Source organism: Pongo pygmaeus, chromosome X, assembly GCF_028885625.2.
Source record: "Pongo pygmaeus isolate AG05252 chromosome X, NHGRI_mPonPyg2-v2.0_pri, whole genome shotgun sequence".
Taxonomy (NCBI): Eukaryota; Metazoa; Chordata; class Mammalia; order Primates; family Hominidae; genus Pongo; species Pongo pygmaeus.
In genome coordinates, this window is record NC_072396.2 from 24,688,114 (window position 1) to 24,707,585 (window position 19,472).

Here is a 19,472-nt window from a genome sequence, read left to right on the forward strand (position 1 = left end):
GAGGGACGGGGGACAAGATGGCGGCGGCTCGGCGCCTGCTGCAGGGGACGATAGAGGGGGTTGCCGGGAGGGGGAGCCGCCATCTTGGAGGCGGTGTCTGGAGAGAAAATTCCGCTACAGCCCGTGAGGGGGGGTGGGAGAGCGGGCGGCGGCAGCAGCGGCGCCGGTGACGGGCCCCGGAGGCCCGGCGCGGCGGCGTGTGCGCGCGGAGGGGCGTGCTCGCTCCCCGTGGCGGCCATTGCCCTTGCCGCCATGATGAGCGCTCGGGCTCCAGGCGCTCGGCGGCAGCGCCACCTTCCTGCCTTGCTTTCCGCAGCCCCGTGACTGGCTGCAGTTTCCGCTGCGTTTCAGCTGAGCTGCCGCAGGCGGCCACCGCCGCCGCCCGGACGCCGGGACCGTTTCGCCCTCAGCGCCCCCGGCCCTGCGCCTTCCCCCGCGCCTGTAGCCACCCGAGGGCAGTCGGGGCAGGTGGCAGTCCGGACACCTGGGCTTACCAGGGCATACGGGACCCCAGGAAATGTTATTTTTGCTTAAGTCAAATCATATGTGGCTGCTAAGGTGCTTTCGATGCAGTTGTTTTTCCAACAATCTTTGCCACCCCGAGTATCTGAATAAAGAAAGAAAAATAAAGATTGATGGGAAAGTTTTTGCCATTGTTTTGTCCTATAGGGAAGAAAATTGCACAACACGAAAGCGGAGGAATAAAATTTTGAATCATTCGTACTCATTTATGTGGAAACAACTTTCTTGAAAAACGATTTAAGCGATTAGTGATCTGTTGGTGGTATTTTTTTAAATCGAGGAATAAGAAGGGCAGACGTTTTTTATTTTCTTATTGGAGGACAACTTAGTGTGGTGCATATTTATTGTGCATTTGCCTGTCATGGTATTTCGATTTTTCATTTGTGAAGTTTTAAGGCGGAGTTTCATCCCCTAACATACTTTTTTGATTGCACACTGTACAACTTTCTTGATAAACTCGGAGCCTACTGTTAGCGATGCACCGTGCTAGATGCTAAGAAACATTAAAAAGGTTCTTGTAATGCAGACGGTGGCTGCAAGAAGTCTCATGTTTAGAGGTAGGTGGGGCAAGGTGAAATGCAGTGAAGTGAGAGGTACAACTAATTACTGGGATTTCCGAGGGAAGCAAGGTTGCCATTGGAGGATCAGGGAGGGACGGGTTCCTGAAGTATTAATAGGTGGCATTTTGAGAAGGTTACCGAGGGATGGGTAGGACTTTGTTAGGTAGAGGTGGAGGTGGAGAAAGGACGTTTCAAGGGTGAAGCTTCTTCAGTAAACAGTAAGTATTTACAGTTTGGCAAAAGTGGATGGTATAGGTAGGGGAGTGGTGGGAATTCAGGCTAGAAAAGTTAGATTGCAGAAGAGCTTGCTTGCCAGGTGGAGGGGCTTATACTCAATGGGGGAGGCAGCGGGGGTGCCCTCAACTAGAAGAGTAATGGCACACCTGAGCTGCACCTTGTTATTTACTTACTTATTTTTTATTTTGAGACAGGTTCTTGCTATATTGCCCCAGGCTGGTCTCGAACTCCTGGGCTCAAGCCGTTCTCCCGCCTCCCACTGCCGTCTGTTCCCTGAGCTGTGCTTTACGGTACTTAGTAGTTCCATTGGACTAGGAAAAGTTTCAAAGTTGAAAAATAATGAGAGTAGTAAGTTGATCAGTGTTTTCATTATCAGAACGATTACAAGAATATTCAGAACTTAAGCAAATTTTGCTACTTTTGGAACGATGCGTCTCTTTTAAGACAGCTGCTGCTTTTTTCTATCCTGATTTCTCATCCGAAATAATCTTTTGCTGAGAGTTGTCAGAATTTCTGTGGTACACAAATAGGGAGGGGTTTCTAACATTTCATCTACTATGGTTGAAAAGTACAGGACTAGTGTTGTGGGTTATTTGACGAAAATGAGAAATGAGTATTCCCGTGATAATTTTTTTTTTTTTTTTTGAGACTGAGTCTTGCTCTGTTGCCCAGGCTGGAGTGCAGTGGTGTGATCTTGGCTCATTGCAATCTCTGCCTCCCGGGTTCAAATGATTCTCCTGCCTCAGCCTCCCGAGTAGCTGGGACTACAGGACCCTGCCACCATGCCTGGTTAATTTTTGTATTTTTAGTAGAGACAGGGTTTCATGTTGGCCAGGCTGGTCTCGAACTCCTGACCTCAAGTGATCTGCCTGCCTTGACCTCCCAAAGTGCTGGGATTACAGGCATGAACCACCGTGCCCTGCCTGTTTCCTAGAATTTTATGATGGAAACCTTTAGGTGGCATAGATAACCCATTTTCAGTTTTTCCGTTTTTCTAGACTGTAACAGGTCATGAGCAGCAGTGCTCCATGAAAGGGCTGGAGGGAATCAGAGTCTCATGTTTATTATAAAGGGCTATGGTTTAGAAAAGTTCGAGAAACAGTGCATTGCATGAAGCTGACTAGAAGCAAGTTGAGAAGGCGGGCTGTGGTTGTTGAGGTGTTAAGGGTAAACATAAACTTAGAAGAACCAGGTGCTTTTGTATTTTGACAGCAGCTGGGAAAGACATAGAAGAACTATTAAGAAGATAGAATTGTTTTGCTGCGCAGTACAGCAACAGTGGATGTTCAAGATTAAGATTAGAGTCAAGTTGTGTGATTAAGACAGGTAAGTGTGTAGTTTAGTTTCAATTAGAAATGGTTAAATATAAAATTATTTTTGCCTGAAAGGGTAGACCTTGAAACTTTGGAAAACTGACTGTTGGAACACCTTCGAACCCAACCACCCTGGATAAATAAGGTGTTAGTTTTTAATTTCTGTGTATTTTTCAGATAGATGCAGATTTCTTTTTTTAAAAAAAAATGCTCACGAATGTGTTACAAATTTTTTTTTCCACATTGCTTTTTGTAAATGCTTACTCTCATTGTAAATGCTTACTCTCACTTAACCCGTTTAGACTGATACTGTCACTGATAATCTTCTTTGTATTATTTGTTCATGTGTACACTGGCAATTCCAGACTTTTTTTCACTCTTAAAACTACTCAACGGGTCCTTGAAATCTCTCACCTTCAGCAGAGATTACCCAATCTTTCACTTCACTGAGAAGGGTAGATGGCCATCTGATAAAGAGCCAAGTCTCCCTCCCTTCCCCTTCATGCCTTTCCTGTCTTCACCTAGGCCTTCCTCCTTTTGCCGCAGGGGAGGTTGCGGGAGGGATTGCTGTCTCACAAGCCCCACTGCTGCTCTGTGCCTGCTCTTCACCCTGGCTGCCTCCTTAGGGACCAAGCTCTGTCCGTGATGCCGTCTCTTGCATCATTACCCTCTCTTTACAAATATTCCTAGGTTTGCTCATCTTAAAAAACCTCACCTGTGTTCACTTTCTTTTCACCCCACTTATTCTTAAATCCAGTATTTCCCAAATTGGGAAACTTGCACAGCATGTTAACAGGTGTGTTATATAAAAGTGCTCTGTGTTTCAGAAACTCTGTGCCTTCTCTGTCTTCTATGGTGGGATTCCCCTTGATTTAGCATTTAATGTATTATATTGAAAATGTGTGTTTATATTTTTCTCTTCTACACTGTGAATATAGAGACAAGTTCTGATTTATCTTTGTCTCCAAGCAGTACCTGGCATATGGACCATTATCTCTAAAAGCAATCATTTCTGTTACTGGGTGCAGAGAATTTTACGTAGTTAATAGTTTTCAGCTGTTCAAAATCAGGTATCCAGTCAGTGTGTTTTTTGACTAAGGGACATACATATTAAGACACACTTATTAGGGCACCAGGTCAAGAAGTAACCCCCTCCCACCACCCCTTATCTGATTGGAATATGGCCAGCCTATTCTTATTCCTGCCAAATTATTTTTCCAGACAACATTTTATAAAACCCAGGTATCTTGTAATTGTATTTTACTCAAAGGAAGTATACGCTAAGGAAATTGTGTGGCCTTGAGGTACACAGCCATTAGGCATTTAAAAAATATATTTAAAAAGTTTTATGGAATATTTTAAAATTACTGAAAATCAGAATCACCCAGATTTAAGAGATCTTAATATTTTGCTATATATTTGATTCATATCTTTTTGTTGTTTAAAGAAAGAAAATCTCACAGATTCAAAGAGTCCCTCCCCATCCCCTTCCTGTCTTCTTTTCGCCAGAAGTAACCACTTGTCCCAATGTGTATGTACCAAAACAATATCAGGTATTGCTTGTGTGTTTAACTTTACATAAACAGTATCATAACCATACCTTATATATTATTTTTACTTAACAGTGTGTTTTTGAGATTTATCCATGTAATGTTTAGTCCAGCAGTTTTCAAAGTGTGCTCCAGGGATTCCTGGGGATCCCTAAGGTCAAAACTATTTTCATAATACTTTTTATTTGCTCTTTTCACCCACATTTTCTGTACACTATAGGAATACTGTACAGAGGCTGCATGACATATGATGTCATAATAGATAGAATGCAGAAATACTTATGGGAATACAGCCGGTTTCTATTAAGCCAGGCATCAAAGAGATTTGCAAAAATGTAAAACAGTGCCACTCGTTTTACTGTTTTTTTTTTTGTTTAGAAAAATAGTTATTTTAAAATAAATATGCAGCCATGAAAAAGAACGAGATCATGTCTTTTGCGGAAACATGGATGGAGCTGGAGGCTATTATCCTTAGCAAACTAACGCAGGAACAGAAAACCAAATACTGAATATTCTCACTTACAAGTAGGAGCTAACTGATGAACACAAAGAAGGAAACAACAGACACTGGGGGTCTACTAGAGGGCGAAGGGAGGGAGGAGAGAGGATCAGAAGAGATAACTGTTGGGTACTGGGCTTAAATACCTGGGTGATGAAATAATCTGTACAACAAACCCCCGTGACACAAGTTTACCCATGTAACAAACCTGTACATGTACTCCCAAACCTAAAATAAAAGTTTTAAAAAATATCTCAACAAAAGGGAAAAAAGGAATAAAGAAAAAATAGTATTTTTATGGGTTAATAAGTGCTTTTAAATGTCTCAGTTTTAATTTCTAGTATGATAAACATCTATAGATACGACCCGCATAAAAACTCTTTGTGGTTCTTAATTTTTGTTTTTTGTTTTGTTTTTTAAATTTTATTGTGGTCCTTAATTTTTAAGAGTGCAAAGGAGTCCTGAGACCACGAAGTTTGAAAACTACTGATTTAGTTCATTCATTTTATTTGTATTTCACTGTATAAATATACTGTGGTTTATCTATTCTTCTTGGAGGGACGGATAGGCTGTTTGCAGTTTCTGAATTTCAAACGCTACTGCTATGAACATCCTTATACATGGTTTGTCTTTCTTGGGATTATATACATACAGTAGAAGTAGAATTGCTTCATTTAAGAAGTCTGTGCATTGTCAACTTTACTGGGAATTGCCAAAATGGCAAATTGTCTTCTGTTTGACACTCCAGCTGTGTTTGATCCCGTTTCTCCAAATCACTGCCAAAGGATTAGATTTTGCATTTTTTTCCCAATCTGTTGGGTATAAATGGCATCTGCTTGCTATTTTCATTTTGCATTTCTAAGATTACTAGTGAGGTTGACCTTTTTTCCTCATATATTTATTGGCCATCAGAGTTTTCTGTGAATTGCTTGTGCATACCTTTGGTTCATTTTTCTGTTGGATTGTTGCCTCCTCCTCATTGGTATATGGGTTTTATTTATTTATTTGAGATGGAGTCTCGCTCTGTTGCCCTGGCTGGAGTGCAGTGGCATGTGGTCTGGGCTCACTGTAGCCTCTGCCTCCCAGGTTCAAGCAATTGTCCTGCCTCAGCCTCCTGAGTAGCTGGGATAACAGACACCTGCCACCACGCCCGGTTAATTTTTGTGCTTTCGGTAGAGACGGGGTTTCACCATGTTGGCCAGGCTTGTCTCGAACTCCTGACCTCAAGTGATCGGCCCTCCTTGGCCTCTGAAAGTGCTGGGATTACAGGTGTGAGCCATTGTGGCTGGCTGGTTTATGGGTTTTATATTCTGGATACTAATTTGTGATTATATACATTGAAAATATCTTTTCTTGGTCTGTGGCTTGGCTTTTAGCTCTGTTTGTGGAAAGTTTTTTATGTAGGACTTCTTAATATGAAGGTAGCCAGTTCTCAATTTTTTTCATTTATGGCTTGTGTTTTCTTATGTCTTCAATACATTCTTCCCTTACCCCAAGGTTGTAATGATACTGTGCTTTTTCATGTTTAGGTCATTAAATCACTGGAGTTTTTTCTATATTATGTGACGTGGGAATCTTAATATCTTTTTCGTGTGGTTTTATCAAATCAGCGTTTCTCCCCACTGATTTATAATGCACCTCCTGAGGTATATCGTATTCCCACATATGTATGTGTTTTTAGTTTCTCTCTTTTGGTTTCATTGGTCTGTTTGCCTATCTCTGTATCTATACTATTCTAATTTAGTAATAGCCTTTTTTTTTTTTTTTTTTGAGATGGAGTTTTGCTCTGTTGCCCAGGCTGGAGTGCAGTGGCACGATCTCAGCTCACTGCAAGCTCCACCTCCTGGGCTCACGCCATTCTCCTGCCTCAGCCTCCTGAGTAGCTGGGACTGCAGGCGCCCGCAACCACGCCCGGCTGATTTTTTGTATTTTTAGTAGAGACGGGGTTTCCTCGTGTTAGCCAGGATGGTCTCGATCTCCTGACCTCGTGATCCGCCCACCTCGGCCTCCCAAAGTGCTGGGATTACAGGCGTGAGCCACCACGCCCGGCCTTAATAATAGCTTTATAATTAAAACTTAGTATATATTCTTTTCCTTCAGGATTATTTTAGCTGTTTTCCTCTCTTTGCTTATTTTGGGGTTAGTTTGTCAATTTCTGTGAAAACTGTTGGATTTTTATATTTGCCTCAAATTTATAGAATAAATACATAGATTCATGTAGATAAATGCTAATAGAGCTGGGATTTGAATTCTGGGTATGTGCTACTACTTTTCATAAAGCTCTTGCACAACTTTTGTTAGATATTTTTGTTAGATACCTGTGTAATTTTTGTTGTCATTGTGAATAGGATTTTCTTTTAGTTATAATTTCTGTTATTGCTGATGTATAAGGATCACTGTTGACTTATATGTATTGATCACGTAACATTGCTGAACTCTCATCATATTTCGTAGATTCTGAGGTACACTTTTCCCCCCTACATCTTCACATAATCTGAAATCAAAATAGATCTTTGATGGTGTCCTATAATCACTGTTGTCTAGGCAGCAGTCATGATGTAGTTATCATTGCCTGCACATGCACAAACTTGGTCAGGGCTCTTCATTTTGTCATCACTTTAAATGAGTATATGCATTGGTGTATTGTTATTTCATGCCAAACAATAAAACTGGAGGCGGAAGAAATTGCGAAGTGGGTGTCTGACTTGAAAGAAAATCCCATAAATAATAATGGATCATTTTAAGAAGTGCTGCATCACCAACACTCTTATTGGCAGAGCACAATATTGTTAGCAACAGTTGAACAGTTTTGAGTGGAAGAGCAATCCATAGTAGGACCTTGAATGTGAAGTTGTAGGAATACCTTACCAATTTATTTTGCTTCTTTTTTTTCTGTCGCCCAGGGTGGAGTGCAGTGGCACGATCTCAGCTCACTGCAACCTCCACCTCCCGCGTTAAAGCAATTGTCCTGCCTCAGCCTCCCGAGTAGCTAGGACTACAGGTGCACGCTGCCACGCCCAGCTAATTTTTTGTATTTTAGTCAAGACAGGGTTTCACTGTGTTTCCCAGGCTGTTCTCGAACTCCTGAACCCAGGCAATCCGCTCGCCTCGGCCTCCCAAAGTGTTAGGATTACAGGCATGAACCACCATGCCCGGCCAATTTGTTTTGCTTCTGTATACACAAGATACGATAAAAGTCTGTCTAAATAAGTCTGAATTGTCTTGATAAATCTAGAATGAAAATTCTAGATAATAAGAAAATACTGTATCAGTTTAATTGGCAATGTTTTTTTCTTAGTCGTGTAAAATAAGGGTACAGCTTACAATTGGTATCTTGGGAGTCAGTGAAATGTAGTAGTAATAACAGTTCATGGCCGGGTGTAGTGGTTCACGCCTGTAATCCCAGCACTTTGGGAGGCCGAGACTGGTGGACTTCGTCTCAAAAAAACAAACAAAAAAACCAAAAACAAACAGAAAAACACAGTTCATAATTCTTTTGTATTTTCTAAGTAGTTTTCATGTCTGTGAATAATACAGTTTTATTTCTTCTTTTCCATTCCTTCTTGCCTCCTATTTCTTGTTCTGGTTTTACTGCATTGACTAATTCCTCTATTGAAGTGTTCAGTAGAAGCATTGATAATGGGCATCCTTCTCTAGTTACTTTAATGGAGTGCTTGTAATGTTTTATCATTAAATATGATATTGTAGTGGGCTTTTTTGAGAGGGGGTGCTGATGATATTTTTATTTATTTTTTTTTTTTGAGCCGGGGTCTTGCTCTGTCGCCCAAGCTGGATTGCAATGGTGCGATCTCGGCTCACTGCAACCTCCGCCTCTTGGGTTCAAGCCATTCTCCTGCCTCAGCCTCCCAGGTAGCTGGGACTACAGGCATGTGCCACCATGCCTGGCTATTTTTTTTTTTTTTTTTGTATTTTTAGTAGAGATGGGGTTTTACCATCCTGGTCAGGCTGGATGATATTTTTTAGTTGCAGTTCTCTTTTACTTATCATTTTAGAGTTTCTACTGTGAGCAGGAGTTTAATTTTGCTAATACTTTTGCTACATCTATTGGCGTAATGAAGTCCATTAATCTTCTATTTTATTTTTAGTTTTTTTTATTTTTCATTTTGAGATGGGGTCTTGCTCTGTCGCCTAGGTGGGAGTGCACGGCTCACTGCAGTCTTGACCTTCTGGGCTCAAGCCATCCTCCCACCTCAGCCTCCCAAGTAGCTGGGACCATAGGCATGTGCCACCATGCTGGCCTGATTTTTTAAATTTTTTTGTAGAGACGGTCTTGCCTTGTTGCACAGGCTAGTCTTGACCTCCTGGTCTCAAGCAGTTGTGCTGCCTGGGCCTCCAAAAGAGCTGGGATTATAGGCGTGAGCTACAGCGTGGGTCCTACATTTTCTATTTTAAACTATTTTTGGATTCCTGGATATTTGCATATCTTTGTTATTGCCATGTACTTTTCCTTTTTTATGTAATCTTGTTTGGATAACAAAGTTGTATTAACCTCATAAGATAAATTGGGGAGTATTTTTTTCTTTTTTTTTTTTTTTTTAACGGTTGCTGTTTAATAGAGACAATCTGTTTCTTTTCTTTTTTTGGAGACAGAATCTCTCTCTGTCGCCCAGGCTGGAGTGCAGTGGCACGATCTTGGCTCACTGCAATCTCCGCCTCCCTGGTTCAAGTAATTCTCCTGCCTCAGCCTCCTGAGTAGCTAGGATTACAGGTGCCCGCCACCATGCCTGGCTAATTTTTGTAGTTTTTAGTAGAGATGGGTTTCATCATGTTGGCCAGGCCTCAGGTCTGGTCTCGAACTCCTGACCTCAGGTGATGGGCCTACCTTGACCTCCCAAAGTGCTGGGATTACAGACGTGAGCCACTGTGTCCGAGCGAGACTATCTGTTTCTTAAAAGTAAGAACCCATCTGTGAGATTATCTGTGCTTGGCGTCTTTTGAGTGTAAATTTGTGGTTTCTGATTTGTTAATTGTTTCTTTCATGATGATAAGTCTTTTTTTTTTTTTTTTTTTTTTTTTAGCTGTTCTTGAGTTTTTTTGGTCATTTATACAAAATGAACAATTTTCTAGAAAAATATTAAATTTCAAATGCATTATTATAAAATACAGATTTCTCTGATGACTTTTAAAAACCTAATTTTGTTAGTTTGTTCCTTTTTTTCTGATCAGTATTGCCAATAACTGCCTTTATTATTAGACTTTTAACATAGTTATTTTTATTGATCCTTTCTATTTCTACTCCTGTGGTTAATATTTTCCTTCTGCTTTATTTGCATTCATTCTGACATTTAACAATGTAAGTTAGAGGCTTAGCTCATTCATATTTAATCTATTTCTATAATATATACACTAAAAACTATAAAATTTTCTCTAGACTATTGGATGCTATTTAAAAAAATTGAAATGCATTTTTTTTTTTTTTTTTTTTTGAGGGCGGGTCTTGCTCTGTTACCCAGGGTGGAGTGCAGTGGTGCACTCTCCGGCTCACTGTAACCTCTGCCTCCCGGGTTCAAGCGATTCTCTTGCCTCAGCCCCCTGAGTCGCTGGGATTACAGACGTGCACCAGCATGCCCGGCTAATTTTTGTATTTTTAGTAGAGATGGGGTTTCACCATGTTAGCCAGGCTGGTTTCAAACTCCTGACCTCAGGTGATCCACCTGCCTCGGCCTCACAAAGTGCTGGGATTACAGGCGTGAGCCACTGAGCCCAGCCGAAATATACGTATTTATGGGGTAGAGCGATTATGTACATGTATACAATGTGTAATGGTCAAATCAGGGTAATTAGCATATCTGTCACACCAGCATTTATCATTTCTCTGTGTTGGGAACATTCAAAATCCTTTCTTCTAGATATTTGAAAATACATGATGAATTATTTTTAACTGTAATCACCCTACAGTGCTATAGAACACTAGAACTTATTCCCCCTATTTAGCTATAATTTGTATCTGTTAACCAGACTCTCCCTATCTCTGGATACTATGATTTTTGACATGAATTGGTTTTTATTATTTAGTTCTAAATATATTGTGATCTCCATAATTTTCCTGTTGCCCATTAAAATTATTTAGAACTTTGTATTTACAGGATTTTCTTTTTGTATTACTGTTATCTCTGTGATATTTATTTCTAATTTTATTGTATTATACTTGGGGAACATTGAGATGCAAAAATCAACTCTGTTTCTCTATACCAGCAGCAAACAATTTGAAAATCAAATTTGAAAACTAATACAATTTATAATAAGGTCAAAAAACATCTGATACCTTGAAATAAATCCAACAAAGCATACCAAGGCCTTCAGTAAAAACCTTACTAAGAGAAATGAGAAAGACCTAAATTAATGGAAAGAGATAACCATGTTCATTGGATTGGAAGTGTCAGTATTGTAAAGATGTCAGTTCTCTCTAAATTGATACATACAGAAATTCAGTGCAATTGCAATAAATATCTCAATAGGGCTATTGCTGCTGTCACTGCTGATTTTTTTTCTTTTGGATAGGCTAGTTCTCAAATTTATATGGAAAGGCACAGGGCCAAGAATGGCAAAGGCAATCTTGAGAAAAAGTTGGAAGACTTAATGCTAACATATATCAACACTTATTATAAAGCTGTAGTGATTAAATTAGTGGGCGCAAAGCCAGATTGACCAGTGGCACAGGATAGAGTCCAAAAGTTGACCTACACATACAAGGTCAGTTGATTTAAAGAAAGGTGTATTGGGATTTTGATTGAATGTAGAGGTTAATTAAGGGAGAAGTGATACTACTAATCTAACATATTCTTTTTTTTTTTTTTTTTTTAAAGACAGTCTTCCTCTGTCGTCCAGGCTGGAATGCAGTGCAGTGGTGCAAATTCGGCTCACTGCAACCTCTGCCTTCTGTGTTCAAGTGATTCTTCTTCCTCAGCCTCCCGAGTAGCTGGGATTACAGGTGTGCGCCACCATGCCTGGCTAGCTTTTGTATTTTTAATAGAGACGGGGTTTCACCATGTTGGCCAGCCTGGTCTCGAACTCCTGACCTCAAGTGATCTACCTGCCTCGGCCTCCCAAAGTGCTGGGATTACAGGTGTGAGCCATTGCACCTGGCCCTAATGTAACATATTTAAGAGCAAGATTGCTTTCTCTATTGTCTAAAAAGGAAAAAAAAAAAAAAAAAAAAAAAGAAATTCCTAGCTGGGCGTGGTGGCACATGCCTGTAGTCCCAGCTACTTGGAAGGCTGAGGCAAGAGAATCGCTTGAACCTGGGAGGTGGAGGTTGCGGTGAGCTGAGATGGTGCCATTGCACTCCAGCCTGGGCAACAAGAGTGAAACTCTGTCTCAAAAAAAAAAAAAAAAAAAATCCCACCCAGTAGAGTTTTTAATTACTCTTATCGGTGGGATTTTTTCATTCTTAGGTATTTACATGAGAAAGCTTTTGTCTTCAAGTATATTAATTTTGTACCAGCACACCTTATGAATTCATACTGATAATAGTTTTTCAGTTGATTCTCTTGTATTTCCTAGATATAGCATATGCAAATAAGTTTAATTTTCTTCAAGTAATAATTATATCTTGTATTTCATCATCTTAACCTAATTGCACTGGCTGGCATTTGTCACACAATCCTATAATAATAATATTAATGGTCATTCTTAATTTTGACTTTAGAGAGAATACTTCTAATGTTTTACCTTAGGTTTAATAGATGTCTTTTTGTTATAAAGTGGTAACTGACATCATTCTCATATCCCAAAACACATGTTCTGACGTGAACTGGTTTAAGATTGCATATACTTGAGTATTTTTTAAACAGCTTTATTGAGATAAAGCTATATTAAATCTATGCTTTAAAATGTACATTTCAGTGGTTTTTTAGTAGATTCAGAGTTCTGTAACTGTTATCACTAATTAGAACATTTTTGTCACCCCAAAAAGAAACCCTATACCTATTGGTGATCACTCTCCTCTCCCCGCTTCCTTCATCTCCTAGCAACCACTAATCTACCTTTTGTCTGTGTGGATTTGCTTGTTCTTGACGTTTCATGTAAATGGAATCCTATAACGTGGTCTTTCGTGTCTGGCTCCTTTCACTTAGCATATTGTTTTCAAGGTCATCCATGTTTTAGCGTGTATCCTATTTATTTAATTTTTTAACTTAAAATATCTATCCCAATTTGACTCAAAAGTTTGCTTTAAATCAAGTAGGCGTTCAGTTTCAACTTTTCAGCGTCTGTTGAGAATATCAGGTGGTTTTTTTTTTGACCTATTAATTTGGGCCATTATTTGGCTACATCCTTGAATTCTAGAGTACCCATACTGTGCCAAGGTCTGTGTGTGTGTGTGTGTGTGTGTGCGCGTGTGTGTGTGTACATATATGTACATTGATGTGCTTTTTTTTTTTTTTTTCCATGATGGATCACATTTGCGGATACTTGTCTTGGGATTCATAATTAACCAAGTTTGTAATTTGGTTAAATTATTTTTGTTAGTTTTTTTTTTTTTTTTTGATACAGAGTCTCACTCTGTCGCCCAGGCTGGAGTGCAATGGCGTGATCTCGGCTCACTGCAACCTCCGCCTCTTGGGTTCAAGTGATTCTCCTGCATCAGCCGCCTGAGTAGTTGGGATTACAGGCACCTGTCACTATGCCCGGCTAATTTTTGTATTTTTAGTAGAGATGGGGTTTCACCATATTAGTCATGCTGCTCTCGAACTCCTGACCTCAGGTGATCCTCCCGCCTTGGCCTCCCAAAGTGCTGGGATTACAGGTGTGAGCCACCGTGTCCAGCCTAGATTTTGTTTTAAATGGTAAATTAATTTTGTAAAAGGAGTTGAGAAAGCTTTCTTCCTCAATTCAGATAGTTTTGCCAAAAGGCTGGATATGGGGCTCGTGCCTGTAATCCTAGCACTTCAGGAGGCTGAGGTGTGAGGATCACTTGAGCTCAGAAGTTCGAGACCAGCCTGGGCAACATAGTGAGACTTCGTCTCTATTAAAAACACACACACACACACACACACACACACACAAAACTTTGGGGAAAGACTGGAGCTTTTTGAAAGGGGTAACATTAGACAACTTTTCTCTTTCTTTTCGTTTTTAAAAGATACGGGGTCTCACCCTGTTGCCCTGACTGGAGTGGAGTGGGACAATCATAGCTCACTCTAGCGTTGAACTCTTGGGCTCAGGTGATCCTCCCACCTCAGTGTCCCAAGTAGCTAGGACTACAGACATGCGCCACCATGGCTAGCTAATTTTTTTGAGACTGAGTCTCACTCTTTGCCCAGGCTGGAGTGCAGTGGCATTATCTCAGCTCACTGCAACCTCTGCCTCCTGGGTTCAAGTGATTCTCGTGCCTCAGCCTCCCGAGTAGCTGGGACTACAGGCGCGAGCAACCACGCCCAGCTAATTTTTGTATTTTTAGTAGAGATGGGGTTTCACCATGTTGGCCAGGCTGGTCTCGAACTGCTGACCTCAGGTGATCCACCCACCTCAGCCTTCCAAAGTGCTGGGATTACAGGCATTAGTCACCATGCCCGGCCGCCTAGCTAATTTTTAAAATTATTTTGTCAAGATGGAGTCTAGCTAGTTTGTCCAGGTTGGTCTTGAACTCCTTGCTGCAAGTGATCTCCTGCCTTGGCTTCCCAAAGTGCTGGGATTACAGGTGTGAGCCACTGTGCCCAGGCCCCCTCTTTAAAAAAAAAAAAAAAAAATTCATGACGATCGGGTTTTCTTTTATTGAGTTAATGCTGGTAATTTACATTTTCCGTCAATGTGCTAGTGTAGAATTCTAGACCATTTTCATACAAGTTTTCTTTTTTTCTGTATCTGTGGTGTTTTTTTTTTCTTATCTCAAATTATATATGTTTGTGCTTTCTCCCAGTTTCTTCCCCTCTTTTAGATTATTATCTTGTATTTTATTGTCTTCCCAACCCCCTGGAAAAAGCCTGGTTTGGAGATTTTTTTGGGGTAAAAATTAGCTGGCTCCCTAGCTTTGCTCCAGAGAGTGGTCATGAAATTAATGGTTGCTGATACTCAACCTGGAGCATACCTGTTGTTGGTCTTGTGAGAAGCAGGCGTATTTCGAACCTGCCCCTGCATTGCCCAGCTTGTTCTTTTCTTTTATTATTTTTTTAATGATTAAAGGATTTATTAAATTCCATGTGCAAAACACATTGCTGATTGCATTAGCAAAAGATCATTGTAAAAATATCCCACAATTCTGGAACTGTCCATTTAAAATATTTGTTCTAGTTGTTGAAAGGCCCAGTGTTATATTCTTGCCAGTGCTTAAGGTATACAGAGAATACTGTAAGTGTTAACACTGAGTTTACAGAACCTCATAGGCCGAAAGTAATGTATTCAGGAAAAGCAATAATAGTAAGTATGCATTCATGTAGGTGAGATATAGTATGGTCAGTATGAGTCAAATTACAGTGTTGGTGATCAGTGACAAGGGAGTTGGCAAGACAATTATGTTAAGAAAATTCATAGTTTAAGAATATTTAGGGCTGGGCGCGGTGTCTCACACCTGTAATCCCAGCACTTTGGGAGGCTGAGGTGGGTGGATCACCTGAGGTCAGGAGTTCAAAACCAGCCTGGCCAACGTGGTGAAACCCTGTCTCTACTAGTAAAAAATACAAAAAATTAGCCAGCCGTGGTGGTGCATGCCTGTAAATCCCAGCTACTTTTGGGAGGCTGAGGTGGGAGAATTGCTTGAACTCAGGAGGCGAAGGTTGCAGTGAGCCAAATTCGTGCCACTGCACTCCAGCCTGGCGATAGAGCGAGACTCCGTCTCAAAAAAAAAAAAAAAAAAATATTTAGAGTGTTTTAAAAACTGTAAACCTGCAAGGCATGATTTTTACAACTAGTTACCAGAAAATGAAGGAAAGCACTTAATTAGCTTGAATAAAGTAACATGAAAGCGAGACTGCACTAATTAAAAAAAACCCCAAATCCTAATACAGTATCAGAAAAATATTTTCTTTCTTTCTTTTTTTTTTGAGACGGAGTCTCGCTCTATTGCCAGGCTGGAGTGCAGTGGCATGAATTTGGCTCACTGCAACCTTCGCCTCCTGCGTTCAAGCAATTCCCCTGCCTCAGCCTCCTAAGTAGCTGGGACTACAGGCACGTGCCACCACGCCTGGCTAATTTTTTGTATTGTAGTAGAGACAGGGTTTCACTATCTTGGCCAGGATGTTCTCGATTTCCTGACCTTGTGATCTGCCAGCCTCGGCCTCCCAAAGTGCTGGGATTATAGGCGTGAGCCACCACGCCCGGCCAGAAAGATTTTCTAATACAAGGAGACATATTGCTCATTGAGAAGGGGTTTGATAAGAAAAGAACTTACTAAGTTAACAACTATGTTAATGACTAGTTCAGAGATAAACTAAATGCCCAATTTTGGGAAAGGTAGCAGGTGCAAGAAAAAGGAAATGTGTAAGAAAACAGTTTCTGATACTTAAACCTTTCTTCATCATGTACTGCATTTGACAGAAATTAACCTTTTAAAAATTTTCCCTAGGATGGTTTTATTTCATTTATTCCATGTACAGTGTAGTCTAAATCTCCACTTGATACCATGTCAGAATACTGTCTTATCCTTTGATTACATCAAGTGTTTCTCACACTGCTCGAACTAAGTCTGCAACTAAAGGTAGAATACTTCAGTAGAGGAAACATGTGAATAGAATTTCTTTTCAGAATTTCAGCAAAAACTAATAAGCTATTTTAAAGTTTTTCACTGTGAAATAAAAGAGTGATCCAAAGAGTTGAGTTGTTTTACTCATTCCATTATGATATATGGTACAATGTTATGTAATGAACATGGATATTGCTAAATTATTGAATGCATTAAGTGGCAATACTTTATTAAGGAGGCTGTACTGCTTTAAATATCTGAAAACTAGTTAGAATGTGTGCATTTCCTCACATCAAGCTAAGCCTTAAAATCAAAAGCATTTAAAACTAGTGTTCGTAGCTCATTGGTACAAGAAAATTCAGAGAGTATTGTGTCAACTCTTAATTTGAGCAGGAATAGAAGCTTTGAGAAAATAGGCTTTAAGAAGGTTTGTCATTTTCCAGCCAAGTTTTAATAGATTGTGAAAGTTTGGACTCTTAGATTTTAAACAAACAAAACCTTGAAATTACTGATTGGCTCAGCGTGGTTTTATGGAAAAACTAATACAGAAACTTGGCCTTGAATATTTGAGCAAAGCCTACAAAAGTTCCAAATGGGACAGGGCGAGGAAGGATGGGGCTCTATTTACAACAGCAGATATTTTCTTTTCCTCTTCTTGACGTGGAGTAGGCAGGACTATTTGAAAATAAAATATTCTTTTCTTAGAGAATGGAACTTGAATTACAATTATTAGATTAATATTGATTATATACACTTTCTCTTTCCTTTTATACTAGTTGATCTGTTAAGTGTTGATAGAGTTGTTGTAACCTTCCACTACTGATTTTTTTTTATTACTGTCTCATAGGTTCTTTTGCTTTTTTTATATTTACATATTTCCATGCTGTTTTATTTGGCACATAAAAATGCATAATGACTTCAAATTCAACATAGACTAGAGAACACACGCACTTATTTTTTCTTCCTTCTAAAATCACATAAAGAATATAAAAACAAATCCAGAGAAACAAGAAAACCTCAGTGGTATGAATCAGAATATGATGAATTTTTGGTTGAATAAAGCAATTGGAAATCAATTAATGTCAAAACCCAAGAGAGCTTAGTGAACATGTGACCTTTTGCAGAAAGTAGAAAGGACCAGCCAAGAATTGGCATCCTGCAGTACCACCAACATCAAAAGCAGGGAGGCACTTGGAGATAGAACAAGCCATGAGTACAGCCAGATAATTAAAGCCATGGAAAACTAAGCCATTTACCTATTAGTGTAAGTGCCCGTAATGGTTTTCCTGCTGGGATAATGCCCAAAATTCAGCTCTCTGAATTGCTTGTTTGTCCATAGGAAATTCCAAAGTGAGTGCTGTATAGCAAGAAAGATAGGGGCAGTAGTTTAGGTAGCTTGTGGCTATCCTGAAGGATATTGAACCTCCAGCACCTGGAAGATGGAATACTCTTCCACCATTAAAGGAGAACCTGGCTGGTTACATGGTTTCTTTCTCGCCTATGGACTCATTCTAGATAGGACTCCTGTGATCTGAATTTCAGTTTATTGTTGGGCAAACAGGAATTATCACTTGGGCTGAAGAAGTTCACCCCAGCAGTCAGAATATAACTCTAGTCTGGACCCTTATCTACAAATAGGAATAGACAACCAGGAAGAACCATGCTTTTCAGGAAAACCAGCAGTTTAAAAGAGAGGCACCAAATTCAACTAACTGAATAATGAAACACCAGAGGAGACAGTTTATATAGGGTACAGAATGAACTTTAAATCCACAGAGAGATTTGGGAAAATATCATGTCCACCCAAAAAAGAAAAGATTGCTCTGGAAAAGAAACTATTGGAATTAAAATATGATCTTTTAAAGAAAAATTCAGTAGATGGGGTGGAGATCAAATTAGCTAGCTTAGAAGAAAGAATTCAGGGATTCTCTGAGGGTGTAGTAGAAAGACAAGGATAGAAAATATGAGAGAAAAGTTAAAGCAATATAGAAGCTAGATTTAGTAGCCTTTTTACGTCCTGTAATAAATGCTAGTAAGAATGAACGGAGAAAATGGAGGAAAGTATAGAAACAAAAAGAAACTTTCCTAAGTTCAAGAAGGGCTCAATCGTTTGATTGAAAGGCCCCCACATGGTCTGCATGTGAGAAGAGAACTTGTTAGAGTGGTAGTAGTGAGAAAGAGGAAGTGATAAATATAAGAGTTACTGGCTTTGAGATGAATTTAATTTAAGGGCTGATAGAGTCAGAGAAGTGAAATATGACTCCAGATTTGAAAATGAGATCTGGAGAAATGATGGCTAACATTGAACAACATGGGGGGAAAATTAGGAAAGAAATGCAGCTTAAGAGAGAAGATATTAATTAGGCCTTAAATATAAGTTTTCACCAGTTCTGATTTCCCTCTAAGACAAATTGTTGTAGACACATTTGCCTTTGTTTGCTTTTCCTGCAGCTTAAGCATTCCTTCTACCATGTATAATAAAATTTAGTTCTCTGAGTGTGACTTAGAAGAATTAGAGTTGAGTCATAGAATTAACAGGCATTGAGGTTTGGGAGACCAGAAGCAGAAAAGTGATTTTTATATGCATATTAGATGCAGAAAGCAAAGTGAATAAATAAGAATCCTGTTAACTTGCCCAAGAGGGAGATCACAGAAGTATCTAAGCATCAAAAGATATAAAACAAATAAATTATATCTGTGATCCCTAATTTAAGATAGATAAAATGCCATTGCTATACCTGTTAACTTTTATTGCTTTATTATATATTTTATTTATAATTACCTTCTTCTAGGATGATATTGCTTTATTTTAAAGAACGGAAGGACATTTTTGTGAATTTCCTGGGTTCTCCCAGCCCATTATTTCCCTTAAAACTATATGTTTTTCTTTTCTTTTTTTTTTTTTTTTTAGTTTCTGTCCTCACAATCTGTTACCAAAAACTATGTTTTTCCACTGTGAATTGTTTTCAGGATCATGATTCTCATAACTGGGAAGGGAATGTCTTACTGAGTTTGAGGTGTTAGTAGAGTCCCAGAAATACCTTGAGGGCGTTTGATAGTAAGACTAAATGTTAGTACTTGTTCACCCAAATTCTGAGATTCTTGGTTCTCTGAACCATCCTGCTTATTATTCTTTAGGTTCAACTGATCTCT

The 19,472-nt window shown here is 39.5% G+C and overlaps 1 protein-coding gene across 22 annotated transcripts in view; it reads left to right on the forward strand.

Annotated features, from left to right (window-relative positions):
• Positions 1 to 19,472, forward strand: part of ZFX (zinc finger protein X-linked) — a 67,263-nt gene that overhangs the window by 1,215 nt on the left and 46,576 nt on the right. For 6 of the 22 annotated variants that reach the window (XM_054472653.2, XM_063659950.1, XM_054472650.2 and 3 more), the window contains 2 exons: positions 1,514 to 1,609; positions 2,532 to 2,645. The exons of 3 other annotated variants lie outside the window; for them this stretch is intronic. The gene's annotated coding sequence lies outside the window, so the exon portion shown is untranslated. Of the gene's footprint in view, positions 1 to 144; positions 1,080 to 1,513; positions 1,668 to 2,531; positions 2,646 to 11,508; positions 11,634 to 19,472 lie in introns of those variants that run through there. 13 more of the 22 variants (XM_063659948.1, XM_063659942.1, XM_054472659.2 and 10 more) reach the window with 6 other exon arrangements.